Source organism: Alligator mississippiensis, chromosome 2 (genome assembly GCF_030867095.1).
Source record: "Alligator mississippiensis isolate rAllMis1 chromosome 2, rAllMis1, whole genome shotgun sequence".
Taxonomy (NCBI): Eukaryota; Metazoa; Chordata; order Crocodylia; family Alligatoridae; genus Alligator; species Alligator mississippiensis.
The window spans coordinates 82,326,997-82,340,075 of NC_081825.1; the positions used below are offsets into that span (position 1 = coordinate 82,326,997).

Genomic DNA, 13,079 nt, shown 5'->3' on the forward strand with positions numbered 1-13,079 from the left:
TCTCAGGGACCATTACCCTTTGGGCCTGGAGGATCGCCCCCTTAAGGTATGACCATCCCTCATGGACTCCCATCTCCTCTACCTTCTGGGCCCTCAGTGCCTCCCCCACTAATCTCCAAAGCTCATTGTGTGCCCTCCATTGTGTGCTATTGACCTGTTCTGTTATTTCATGGTAGTAGCATTGTTGTGCAATACCAAATTAAAAAAAACCTTTGGAGGAAGAAAATAATTGCAGGAGACTCTTGCAGTGGTTAATAATTAAGGGCTACTGCTGCAGCGTCCTTAGCCTGACGAAGGGTTTTTGAACCCGAAAGCTTGCTTAATAACTATTCTCCAACCATTTGGGTTGGTCTAATAAAAGATATCAAATTCACCCAAGGAACCTTGTCTGCCTAAGGGCTACATTGGAACTCGCATGGTAGTCACATTGCTAACACAGCTCCCAGCTGAAAGGGTGCAGTAGGCACAACAAAGCCATTCCCATCCTCCCCTTCTGCAGGAAATTGGGAGCAGGCACTGGAGGATGTTGCAGGAACTCTAGCACCTGTCCTCCAATGCCTCTGGTGGTAAAGCCATACTAGTTCAGTATGGAATACATGCTGTACTGGATACAGACTTAGCACTGTTTACCTCCCTCTCTAGACCACAGGGAAGGCCAAAAATTACAATCACCCTTCATATTGCTTCAGCAGCAATCTAACAACAGGCTGTCACTGGCTTAGGGATCAGCTACAGGTCCCTCCTTCCAGATGTTCAGGTAGAGGTGTAAACTTTAAACTTGCATTGGTCGAGACTTAGGACTAATAGGAATGCTTTGATTTCCATGTATACAGAGTTTCACAAGCACTGGAAAACTAAACATTTGATGCATAGTTGTTTAACATACAACAGCTTTCTCTGAAGCATTCCTAAACATCTAGGTCATGGAAAGAGGTAAGGAAACCATCCTAGAAAATACAGTAGCAAACCATACCTGTATATAAGTTTTGAATAACAAGAACAAGTCAGTATATTTTAGTAAATGGCTATCCATATTATTTTGACAACATTAATTATGAAACATAATCCATGATTAAAGTATTTAGTATTAAAGCAGATGTACTAAGAGGTTTTTAAAGTTGTAAAATTAATATCCATTATTTGCAAAGTTTTTCCTGTTTTCTAAATGAGACAAAATCTATAACATTTCTAACCAATTTTGACATGGAATCAAAGCTAGGATTTGCTAAGGGAACTAAATGAGTTGCATATTCAAAATCATATTGGCTTTCAATGAAATCTAAGCCTAAATCTTTAAATGCAAAATGTTAAATTTGAAACAATCAGAAATGGAAAAAATAAGAAATAAGAATATTCAATGGGAATTACTTATCTTGTACTCATTGTACATTGAAATGAATCAGAGATATGACAAAAGAATCAATTGCATGAGTGATATTTACTTGTGCTTGAAATACAATGGTCATTGATGATACTCAGAAAAGATGGATTTTTAACAAATATCTTAGTGTTCAACAACAAGAAAACAGAGCTAGCAAAATAATCTTCATAGTTTAAAACACAAGATGGCAATGCCAGGAAGAAGTCAAAATATCAGCCAGATCCTTTGCAATTAGCAATAATCGTGCCTCGGATTAACCTCATTGGCTACGATACTGCCACTCCTTTGCTGTGGCAAAACCTATGTTACACACAGTTTTTAATTAAGAATAAAGACAAAATTATTTCCCCAGTTATATTCAGGGGCCAGGCTGACTTTGTGGCTGCAGCAGCTGGCATAGCAGCTACCGCTTCTTGCATCTGTTTTCAGTGAATGACCAGGGCTGGTGCTCCTGTTAGCCACAGCTTACTACGCTACTGGTGCTTTGTCTACCTTCTCCGGCAATGGGACTTCAAGTTGCCCAATATAAACAAAGACACATTTTCTAGCTTAGCTCTTCTGTTACCCCTTTTGCTTTGCATTAAAGAAAGCAGAAACAAAACTTAACAGTACCATAGAATCATAGAAAGTTGGGGTTGGAAGGGACCTCAGGAGGCATCTAGTCCAACCCCCTGCTCAACAGGACCATACCCAACTAGCTCTTCCCAGCCAAAGCCTTGTCTAGCCGGGTTTTGAAAAACTCCAAGGATGGAGCTTCTACCACCTCTTTGGGTAACCTGTTCCAGTATTTTACTACCCTCCTAGTGAGAAAATTCTTCCTAATATCTAACCTAAACTTCCTTTGCTGCAACTTGAAACCATTGTTCCTTAGACTGGACCAGTTCTACTGTTGACAGAACATCTCAACTAACTTCAGCTCCTTCCTCCCAAAAGGTATTGCCAAAAATAAATAACAATTGAAAGTTTCTTATGAAAAATCTCTCCAGCTAACAAAAGGGACATTGGTAAACTAAAAGCTGTGTATAACGTGTATATTATATTTCACATTTTTCCTACACATTCTTCATAAATGTCTCTAAAAAAAGGTAAGAAACAATAAAATTGTCATAACCAAATGAGTTGAGTGCCTATGTCACAGCGGAAGGTTTCATTGATTTGATGTCCATAACGCTGTGGGGTTTCCCGCCACAGTGGAATTTTCCGCCGCGGTAGAAAACCCCGGTGCAGTGAAAAGTTCCCGGCAGCTTTATGCAAACATGCACACCACCATTGGCCAGTTCTAAATTATTCATATTTGGCGACTAGTGATTGGCTTGTTATTCATATAAAAGTTAAAGCAGTTTCCGCCCAAGTTGGAGAACTCCGCGCACATCTCGGAGTGAACTTGGCAGACTGATCACCCACCAATGACTCCCCGTCCTCCACTGTCTCGACGTACCCCCGACCCCGGTACCGCCGTAAGCCGGTTACAGAAATTTCTTCTCGTCTCATCTCGTTTCTCTCGCATCTTTGAGAGTGTCTTTTCTGCGTTTGTAACTGCAACTAAGCTAGTCAACTCTTCCTACGCTGTATACACTGACGGCGTAAGTAAACAATCTCTTTGTTCAGCCAGTACGCTTCAGTGCCTAATTCCGCTCCATCGGTAAAAGTACCCGCCTGCCGTTTCGGGGCTACTGGCCACAGCCCGGCCTACCACTCGACCACCACATGGCGTCACGAACAGGATCAGGGGAAGACATGATGGAGTCAGAACTAGTTGGGAACTGCCCATGGCGCAGTGGGGAACGCCGCATGACAAACGCTAAAGAATTGGGGACACACATCGCTTATCACCAAGCGGGTGGAACGGGTGAAAGGCCTGTCAGCGGCTACCTTTCGATAAAAGGGGAAGAGGGAGTTTTAAGAGAATGGGAAGCACATCTTCGCCCCGGAACATTCGGGTGCATGATGAGCAGCGAGCGGGTCCTATTTAGGCCCCGAGGCGAAGCAGGCACCGTATCCTTCGCTGGAGTCAGATCAGCGGATGGAGCAGACCCAACTCTCGCCCGGGAGTACGCCTGGTGTATAAGATATGTGCGGGAGGGCGGAGAACCGACACCAGTCGACTGGTTTCAACCCCCGGCCTTGGCGCCTGGGTCGAGAGGCCACGAGTTTCTCTCGGATCTCCAAGAAAGATTGGAGACGGAGGGCCGCATCACGATACGATGGGCAGGTCCGGAATGGGATAAGGGAAAAATGCTGAATATAATGTTCCACGCCATAACAACTCTGTTGCAGGAGAATGCCGATCTAGAGACCCAACTGCTCAACGCTGCTCAGGCGGCCAAAGAGACAGCGGTACCCGAGCCGCCGCCATTCCAAGATGGCGCCGGAGAAGAAGAGAAGCGTGTGGAAAGTTCCGGGGAAGAAGGGGCGGTGACGTGGCCCGCGGCCCTGCCCACCACGGTTACATCATCTTCGACGTTCCGGCCCTCTTGTGGAGGGGAGGGGTTGTATCCACTCCTTCCATTAGATACATATGTCCTCTCAGTAGCTCTTCACCCCGTGGTTTTAGCGAGCCGAGTCATCGAGGCACAGGGTGCAACCCGCACTGCCACTGCATACCGCACCCGCATGCGAGAAGAACTGCAGGAATTGTGCCGAGAATCAAGAATAAGACCTGAAGAACCACTAGCCGTATGGCTGGGACGCCTGGTCGTGGAGTTCGGATCAGATTTGCTGAACCTAGAGGAGGCTGATTTTCTAACCCGTCAAGCGTCATGGAGTGGGAGGCACGCCACCGACCTGGATGTGGTGGCGAGTAACGTTTATTGGCCCATCCCGCTTCCAGCGCTCGTTGCAGGCCAAGTTAGCCACAAGTCTCACGTGTGGCATGACGGTAAACCAGGAGAAGCCAGTGCGGAACAACTTTTGCTGGCTATAATCGGGGTTTCATACTGCTCTTGGAACCCAAGAGTGCATCAGCTGGGACTCACACAGGCCCAATGCAACGGAAGATGGCTTCACCATCACCTGAGAGATCCTGGAGCCATCCTGGCAACCGGCAAAGCGATAGAGACCTGTGTGGAAGTCTATGGAGGAGAGAATACTGTAGCGCTCCGGCTTTTCCTCAGCCCAGTGGCTGGTCAACCTGCGAGTAATCTCTTAGGTCGACTCTCGCAACTGCGGATCCTTATGAAGTCGGACACAAGAGCCTCCAGCGACTCGGAACATCGATCTACTACATCCCTTATCAAGGCCCAAGACACGAGACGTTATGAGTCTGAACCTCAACAAACACAGCAATCGTTGCCGCAGAGGACACCAGAAGAATGAGCCATGTTTGGATTTCTCCTACACCGTTCTAGGCTCACTAAGTGGCAGCTGTGCATCCTAGGAGACAAGGGACAATGGCAGCTAGCATGCGAGCTAGGCTTTCAACATGCTGAGGAGCCAAAGAATGAGTCCACAAGTGAACAGGAGAAGGATCATCCAAGTGAAACCATATCCGAGCACCCGTATCGTGTGCTTTAAAGAGGGCGAGAAGTAGCGGCAAAATTTTTGCCCACCATGACTGGTTATTCTGTAGTTTACAGCTAACAATTAACTGCTCAGAAACCTTTTCTTCACAGGCTCAAGACTCGAGATACGTGATGGTAGCAGACCGAGAGAGAGAGAGAGAAAGAGAGCATCACCAGAGACGCAGGAGCCCGATGTGTGACATCGCCATGACACCCACTGAAACCCTTGTAGTTGAACTTTTTGTAACTAATCTAGTTATGTGTATTTGTGTTTGTATTGGTTATTATTTGGTCCGGTCTATTGAGAGCGAACTTGATCTATTGTTTGCCTATGTGTACACCCGTTTGCCATATGAACCCCTCGAGCGAGACGATGATGACTTAAACGGCTTACATGTGGTCTAGTTCCAACTGTGCCATAGGCAGGGGGGCATGTCATAACCAAATGAGTTGAGTGCCTATGTCATAGTGGAAGGTTTCATTGATTTGATGTCCATAACGCTGTGGGGTTTCCCACCACAGTGGAATTTTCCGCCACAGTAGAAAACCCCTGTGCAGTGAAAAGTTCCCGCCAGCTTTATGCAAACACGCACGCCACCATTGGCCAGTTCTAAATTATTCATATTTGGCGACTAGTGATTGGCTTGTTAGTCATATAAAAGTTAAAGCAGTTTCCGCCCAAGTTGGAGAACTCCGCACACATCTCAGAGTGAACTTGGCGGACTGATCACCCACCAACGACTCCCCGTCCTCGACTGTCCCGACGCCGGTACCGCCGTAAGCCGGTTACAGAAATTTCTTCTCGTCTCATCTCATTTCTCTCGTGTCTTTGAGAGTGTCTTTTTTGCGTTTGTAACTGCAACTAAGCTAGTCAACTCTTCCTACGCTGTATACACTGACAGCGTAACTAAACAATCTCTTTGTTCAACCAGTACGCTTCAGTGCCTAATTCCGCTCCATCGGTAAAAGTACCCACCTGCCGTTTCGGGGCTACTGGCCACAGCCCGGCCTACCACTCGACCGCCACAAAAATAACAACTGTGTTTGTTCCCAGGAGACTCAATAGGCAAAGGCCTCTGTATTCTGTATTAAAAATTATAAACCTTAGCTTAATGTTTAGTGTTGTACAGTGACTGTGTGATATTAAAATCGTGTGTTTCCTGTGCCCTATTAAAATTAACATAACCCATCCCTATTCTGTCCACTTAAAAGTTAAACACATACTTGTGTGCTTTCCTGAACAGAAAGGGACTTAGGTTTATGCTGTGGTGCTTTCCAGAACAAGGCTCTAAAGGGTCTGTGAAGCAACGAGAGGAAGGCTTTAGGACTAGGATAATGGCTGTAATTAGAAGCTAGTTAAAAATGCAGTAAGCATTTTCACAATTGTCTTCTGAAAATTTCTCATTAAAATTGTAATTGTTCAAAATGATCCTAACTACTCTATGGAATGCAGCAGGCATGTGTATGTGTTTTTCCTAAAATATTTTACATATTTGCAATTTTTTAACCAGCTTTGTTTATAATCTTTAGATGCTCAATAATATGGAAGAATGAGAACCAATAGATATCTAGGCTAAGTATAGAGGTTCAAAAAGCCCAAGGCAGAAGCACTCTAAGTTTCACACTTTATTTCATGTGCCCTAGGTTAGGACAGGTTGGAACAGAACAGACATTCCTTCCCAGGGAAAGAAGCAGTTTGCCTGCAGTAGCTGAAGCCAGCAGGCTGGAGCACTCGAGCTCACCTCCCAGCAGCCAACCCTAATTGACCAGCTTGGCCCTCTCCCCAGCCCCAACCACTTCCCACAGCAGCCAGGTCTCAACAGCATCTGGGCAGCCCTCCTGGCCCCAGCCTATACTGGCTGACTTTTTGGCGGGGTGGGGAGGTAGCAAACTAGAACCTAGGATTCAGGGCTGGGCCCATGTAGCAGAGGCTTCTGCTCCTCCATCAGTGCACCATGCCCAGTTAAAAACCCTTAAGCCCTAAGGATCACAGCAGCCATGATCCCCAGAATACAGGGCATTTCATGCACCTCAGAGCCTGCTGAGTTTCATGAAACCCCTGAACCCTGGGGATCATGGCTGCCATGATCCCTAGGGATAGGACAGAGACAGGCAATTATTTCACGTGGAGGGCCATTTACCGAGTTTTGGCAAGTTGTCAAGGGCCACATGGGTAGCCTTGCCTCTTGACAGGTGCCCTGCCCCCTGGTCACCATCTTGGGAGCAGAAGTCCTGCCCCCAAACCCCTGACCTTTGCCACCAAAAGTCCCTCCCCTTGCCCCCAAAAGTATTCCTTTCAGTGAGGGGTTTTGCCATCTCTGAACCAGAAAAATACCAAATTATGTCCTAAAAAGCAAACGTTTAAAACATTCATTAATTTGATTTCAAAAACTATTTTTGCCCTGGTTAGATTTGTTTGTGTGGTGTACATAGAGATGATTGCACAATATCTTAAAATGAAGACTTACACATGTATATTGTGGGGGGTATAGGTTTGTGGGAGGGTGTGGGTATGTGGAGTGATGGAGCATGTGGGTGTGTGTTTGCATATTTTGGAGGTAGGTGGGTATGGGGTTTGTGAGGAGCTGTGCATGGAGGGAGGGTGGCTGGGGTGTGTGAGGGGTTGTGGGGGTCTGCATGTATGGCAGTGTGAGGGAGGTGTGGGTGCATGTGTATGGTGGGATGTGCACATAGGATTTGCCCTACGAACACACACACACACACACACACTGCTACTGCCTATATGTGCTGTGCACACTCTCTCTCTCTCTCTCTCTCTTCCCCTGCCTGTGCACACACACCCTTGTACCAGCAGGGCCCCATGCTCCCCAGTCCGGCCATGCAGCCAGGAGCCATATGGTGCTGGAGCAGGGCGGGGGCAAGAAGTAGTGAAATGGTGGGGGTGGGCTCCTGCCTCCTGCTGCTGGCTCCCCATGGGTCCAGCTGCCCCTGGCTCCTGTCATCTTTAACAGGCAGCCAGGAGCAGATAAATATTTGTTTTTAATTTTAGGGGTTCTGCAGGCCAGATAGAATGGCCTGGAGGGCCAGATCTGGCCTGTGGGCCATATTTTGCCCGCCCCTGGGCTAGGGGGATTTTCACTGGGCATGGTGTACAGATGGGGGATCTGATGCCCCTGCTGAGTGGGCCCAGCCCTGGACCCCCTATTCTGCACAAGTCAGCTAGTACAGGTTCAGGAGCCACCACCGCTTCCCAAGCCCCACTGATGACAGCCACAAGCAAGAGCCTGTCAGGCAGCAGCTGTGGGGGGCAAAGATGCCCCCGCCACATGGACCCAGGCCCAGTTGTGCACACTCCAGTTGGGGAGGGCTGGGACTGGTGGTTCTGCTCCTTTCCTACCCTGTAACTGAGAGATGGGAGCTGGCAGGGTGGGTGGTTGTAAGTAATGATTTAACTAGGTGGGACTGGGGTGAGCAGCCTTGCATCCCAGCCAAGCCAGGTAGTGAGGAGGAAAGGCCCCACCAAGCAGACCCACTCTCTGCTGTGCAGACAACAGCTGGGTGAGGCTAGGGCAGGGGCCTCCATTCCCCCCATCACTTGTCCCCTGTGATGCCACCGGCCAGGCTGAGGAGCAGAGGTTTTGCTGCCTCTGTTCTGTGACAGCCTGGGGGTGCAACCAAAGCAAGTGAGTGGGGGTGAAGACTAGGACACCCACCTTGCGGAGGTTAGTGGGGGACTGAAAAGCATCTTAGGATGCCAGAGGATGGCAACCTATGTTGATTCAGGAGGGGATCTAGTACTGAAGTTTGATAGATCAGTTTAACCTAAATCCATTTAGTCTGATGCTACATTGATACAGGTCTATCTTAGACCAGTTTCTACCATTTTGAAACCGGGCTATGTGTGCTGAACTTCTGTTCTGTACAAGTTTAGACCCATTTCTGACCATCATTTATACTGGTTTTTTATATACATTTCTGTCCCTAGCTATGGTATTCAAAGGATATGCCTGTTCTGTGGTATTTACTACTTTAAACGTCAGCATGGTGCTTTCAGTGAAATGCATAGCCTTTGCAGTAGGCCTATGTGAAGTGGCTAACATTCACTTCAGATTTGGATTCAGCCGATTCGGGGAACAGTGATTCGATTCAGTGATTCAAATCACTGTTCCAAATCAATTTGGCTGAATCACACAGGCATATCCCCTGCCTGCTCTCCCAGCCAGACAATGGCTGCTCCACCTGCCCCAGCTCCCAGCACTTTGAAAAAAAAAAAAAGTCGTGACTCACCAGGTGCTGCCAGGTGGGGGGGGGCATCCCTGCTGACCCCCACCACCCCATGTTGCATGGGGGGCACTGCATGAGTCCCCTGACCCCCCCATTGCTGCCCCACCCACCTCAGCTCCAGCTCTTTAAGAAAAAAAATCAAAAAAATGGACTCACCAGTTCCTGCCCAGCTGGGGGCAATCCCCGCTGCTCCCCACTGCCCCAAACTGTGTGGAGCGCTCTGCACAAGCCCCCAGAAGCCCCACAGCCACTGCAAGAGCTGGTGAGACCAGGGTTTTTTGGGGGGGTCCTTAAAGGACTGGAGCTGGAGCAGGGAGGAGCAGCCAAGGGGGCACTGGGGGAGAGGGCAAAGGTTGTGGGGCTCACAGCAGAGCCCCCCATGCAGCATGGGGCAGGTGGGATCACCCCCCCCACCCAGCAGCACCTGCTGAGTGGGGGCTCTTCTTTAAAGGGCCAGGAACTGGGGTGGGTGAGGCAGCCATCAGGGGGCCTGGGGAGTAGGCAGGGGTCGGGGGGGCTGGGGGAGCAGGCAGGGGTTAGGGCCTGGCAGGGGTCCCCCATGGTCTCCTCCAGGCCCATGATCCCCTACAGCCCCTCGTCCCCCTTCCCCCTACTTACCAGCTCCCTGACACAGCGACTGAAGACTGCTTGAATCATTGAAGCTCTCCGAACCTTTTCCGAATCAATTCGGAGAGCTTCAAATTAATTCAGACCTTTTTATTGGTCCTTTGATTCGATTCAGATTTGGAGATTTGGCCGCAGAATTGGGCCGAATCTCGTCCGAATCAAATTGCCACCCAAAGCTTCGCACAGCCCTACTTCACACGTGATTTTCTGATCAAGTGATTTCTACCCTAAAAGAATAAGAGGCACCAGCTCTGACTGCTGTTGACAGTAGAGAGTAGGAAAGGGAAATTTTTAGATTGTAATCAAGGCTCCGCTAAATCAGATTCTTTAGCAGGTATAAATTGGTGTAGCTGGAAATTCATATAGTTCACAGAGGAGGAGGAATAAATTCACTAAAGTTTGCCAATACATACAATCTGAGATTTTGACCCCATCTATCTGCATGAGAGGGAGAACTGTGGAAAGATTCATTTTAAAAAAAACACTCTGCATACTTTATTCTTCTTGTTGTAAGTTTACATGAGCTTTTTAAAATGATGCACTGCTTACATTTTGATTAGGAATAATGTTACTTTTAATTAGCTCCCATTCTGATTAAACTTTCATACTGGCAAAATGGATATAAGATTCTTATTAGGGAAAAAAATCAGTCAGAAATTGTCTGCTGCTTTTCTCAGTTCCCATCCACTATTGCCTCAGGCACAATACACCATTTTTAACAAAAATTTTCAAGGTGAAACTGTCATGTTTTCTTTCCCCTGGTTTCAAAATCTAGGCTTATGTTGGTCTGTTGTTTGATATGCAAGGCCTCTCTAATCCCAAGCCTGAAGAAAGCTTTGACTGTGAAAGAAGAACAGCCAGCATGTGGTAAGCCTTATGACAAACCAGTTGGGACCCAAGAAACTGAACATATTAAATCTTTGCTCATTTGCATACTGAATGGTAGTAAATATAAAGCAGTCATAGGCTTCTAGCACTGAGCCTCCCCTTACTCAAGCTTTAGGCAAATATGTTTTATCTTAATATAAAAAGACCAAGTTACCAGGGAGGGAAACGGCCTTTAAAGTGAAACAAACTTTTTCGCTTTTTTGAAAAATCAGTCACTCGCTCTCCTCTGCTACTCTATGCCGGAAGAGTATAACATTAGCCAGAAAAAAAAATCCAAACAAGTAGAAAAAGTAATAGCTTGATTCTGGCATGCCCTTGGACTGTGAAAGGGGCTACAACACTCTGTGCAAGACTTCTGCTTTGCTGCAGCTCTGCCACTTTGATATAAGTCGACTGTAGGAAAAGCAACTGAAACAATCCTCCTCCTCTGTGAACTATATGAATTTCCAGCTTCTGTAGAACCACGAAAAACTAGCTTCCAAGCATTCAGCTTTATATAGAGATAAAAATGAAAGGTACAATTGGCAGTCTATGAAACCAATGCTGGGTTGAAACATGTTGGTGGGTACAAGAGTGGTCACTGAATCTTCTTACAGAAACTGATGACCCAGAGGGAGGAATCAAGCATAGGCTTTATGACATTACTTAGCAACTGCCCTCACTAATGCTGTGTGCCCTACACCCTTCTGCTCCTTTCATCTCTTTCTAAACCTTTTTTCAGTTTAAGGACAGCATAAATCAGAAGCTCAGCAAAGATCACAATGTCACATTTCCTCCGGTTATTTTCCCATCTCTTGTGTTTTCATTTGGTTCAGGGGAGAAGCAATGGGGCAATAATATGAGCACAATTTTGTTTTGTTTTCGTTGTTCTTATTGTTTTTAATATCTTTTGCTCCTGCTCATAAAGGAGCACAAATTAAACTTGACTACATTATTCAGCACCAAGCAAGTCCTAATTACTTTATTACATGCTTCCATCCTTGTTAAAATGTTGCCTCCCGTTCAAATCTTCAGCAAAAAATTCTGATGGCCAAAAAATGGGTATATTGAAATGTAAAAAGCTATTAGGTTGTTTAACAGCAAATCAGCCATTAACTACTGGTTATAGTTTTTCACGGAATATTGCTTCAATAAATAACACAGCAAATAAGAACCTTCTTGTTTTCAGGAAATTACACATTTTATTGAGACTTTTTAAAAATTAGAAGTAAATATACCATAGGCAACTCACTTTGTATTCATATATTTAAACAAATCATTTCTATTGATCAAATGGAGCAATCAATAAAATTTATTTAAGCACAAGATTTATTATGTATTTGATTTACTACCTAATCATCCTTCATGGTACAAAAATTTGCCATGATAAGGAAACTTATCAATATTTGTTAAACACAGTGTTTGCCTAACAATAAGTGTTGCGGAATTATATTTTCATTTGCAGTGAATTAAATTAGGAGATTGGTAACGACCTTATTTTCATGATTCCCCTGAAGCTTTCTCTTTTCAAATGACTAAATGTTCTGCCAAAAGGGTAGTCGATCTTGCAAAACTCATTCAGGCAAAACTTACCTACCAGGATCAATGAGAAATTCACTGGGGTAAGGACTGCAAAAATCAGATGGAGGTACACTGGGAAATGAGGCTAAAATGAAGGTGGATTAAACCTTAGTGGCAACACCTAGATGGAGGTGCCCTGTGTTTCCTTTCAGAAAACTGGTTATTCCCACATAAAGGAGTAAAAACTCCAGGTCTGATCTACAGGTATAGATTCCAGAACTAGATTTAAAGGTGGAAGTTGGGTACTGAAAGCATTATAGCCATGTTAATACAGCACGCTGCCTGTGCTAATTACTCCTGTTTGGAAGCAGGGTCTAAAAGCAGACAGTATGATATAGATCTAGTCCTGGAATACTTGTTTATATGAACAGAGAAACATGAGCATATTTCCCTTACTTTTGCAAAGGATTGTGTTTTTTTAATATAGTAAAAGTCATTAAGTGGTTTATGCAGAGGGCAATATTAACTGCAAAAAATTGAATTAATATTGTTATCACCTGTATGGTACTACAATGTGAAAAGATCCCAGTAATTATTTCAGTGTCTTTCATGTGTACTAGAGTGGTGACAATACTGAAAAATGAAAGTGAAAGAAATAAATTGGTTCCAGGGAATCTGAATAAAATATGTATATCCATTTCCATACAGACATATTAAGCAATAATAAGCAATATCTTCCAATCCTTCTCAAAATGTAGTTGAATGCATATCATCAGGACAGTTTTCTGATTGTATTCTAATGTTTAAAAATCATCTTCTCTCACTAGATTTGTTTATAAGAGAGGCAGCCACAAAATAAGACTAGCTGAACAGGGACTACTATCAATAGGTATTTAACTATCCTGCCGCATTTTCCTCAAAAGTAGCTCTTTCAAAAA

General features: G+C 45.4%; 1 non-coding gene across 1 annotated transcript; it reads right to left on the reverse strand.

Annotated features, from left to right (window-relative positions):
- Positions 1–1,531: 1,531 nt before the first annotated feature.
- LOC132248910 (U4 spliceosomal RNA) lies at positions 1,532–1,673 on the reverse strand. Its single transcript, XR_009460383.1, has one exon. It is a non-coding gene; the product is annotated as a U4 spliceosomal RNA (small nuclear RNA).
- Between the last annotated feature and the right edge of the window lie 11,406 nt (positions 1,674–13,079).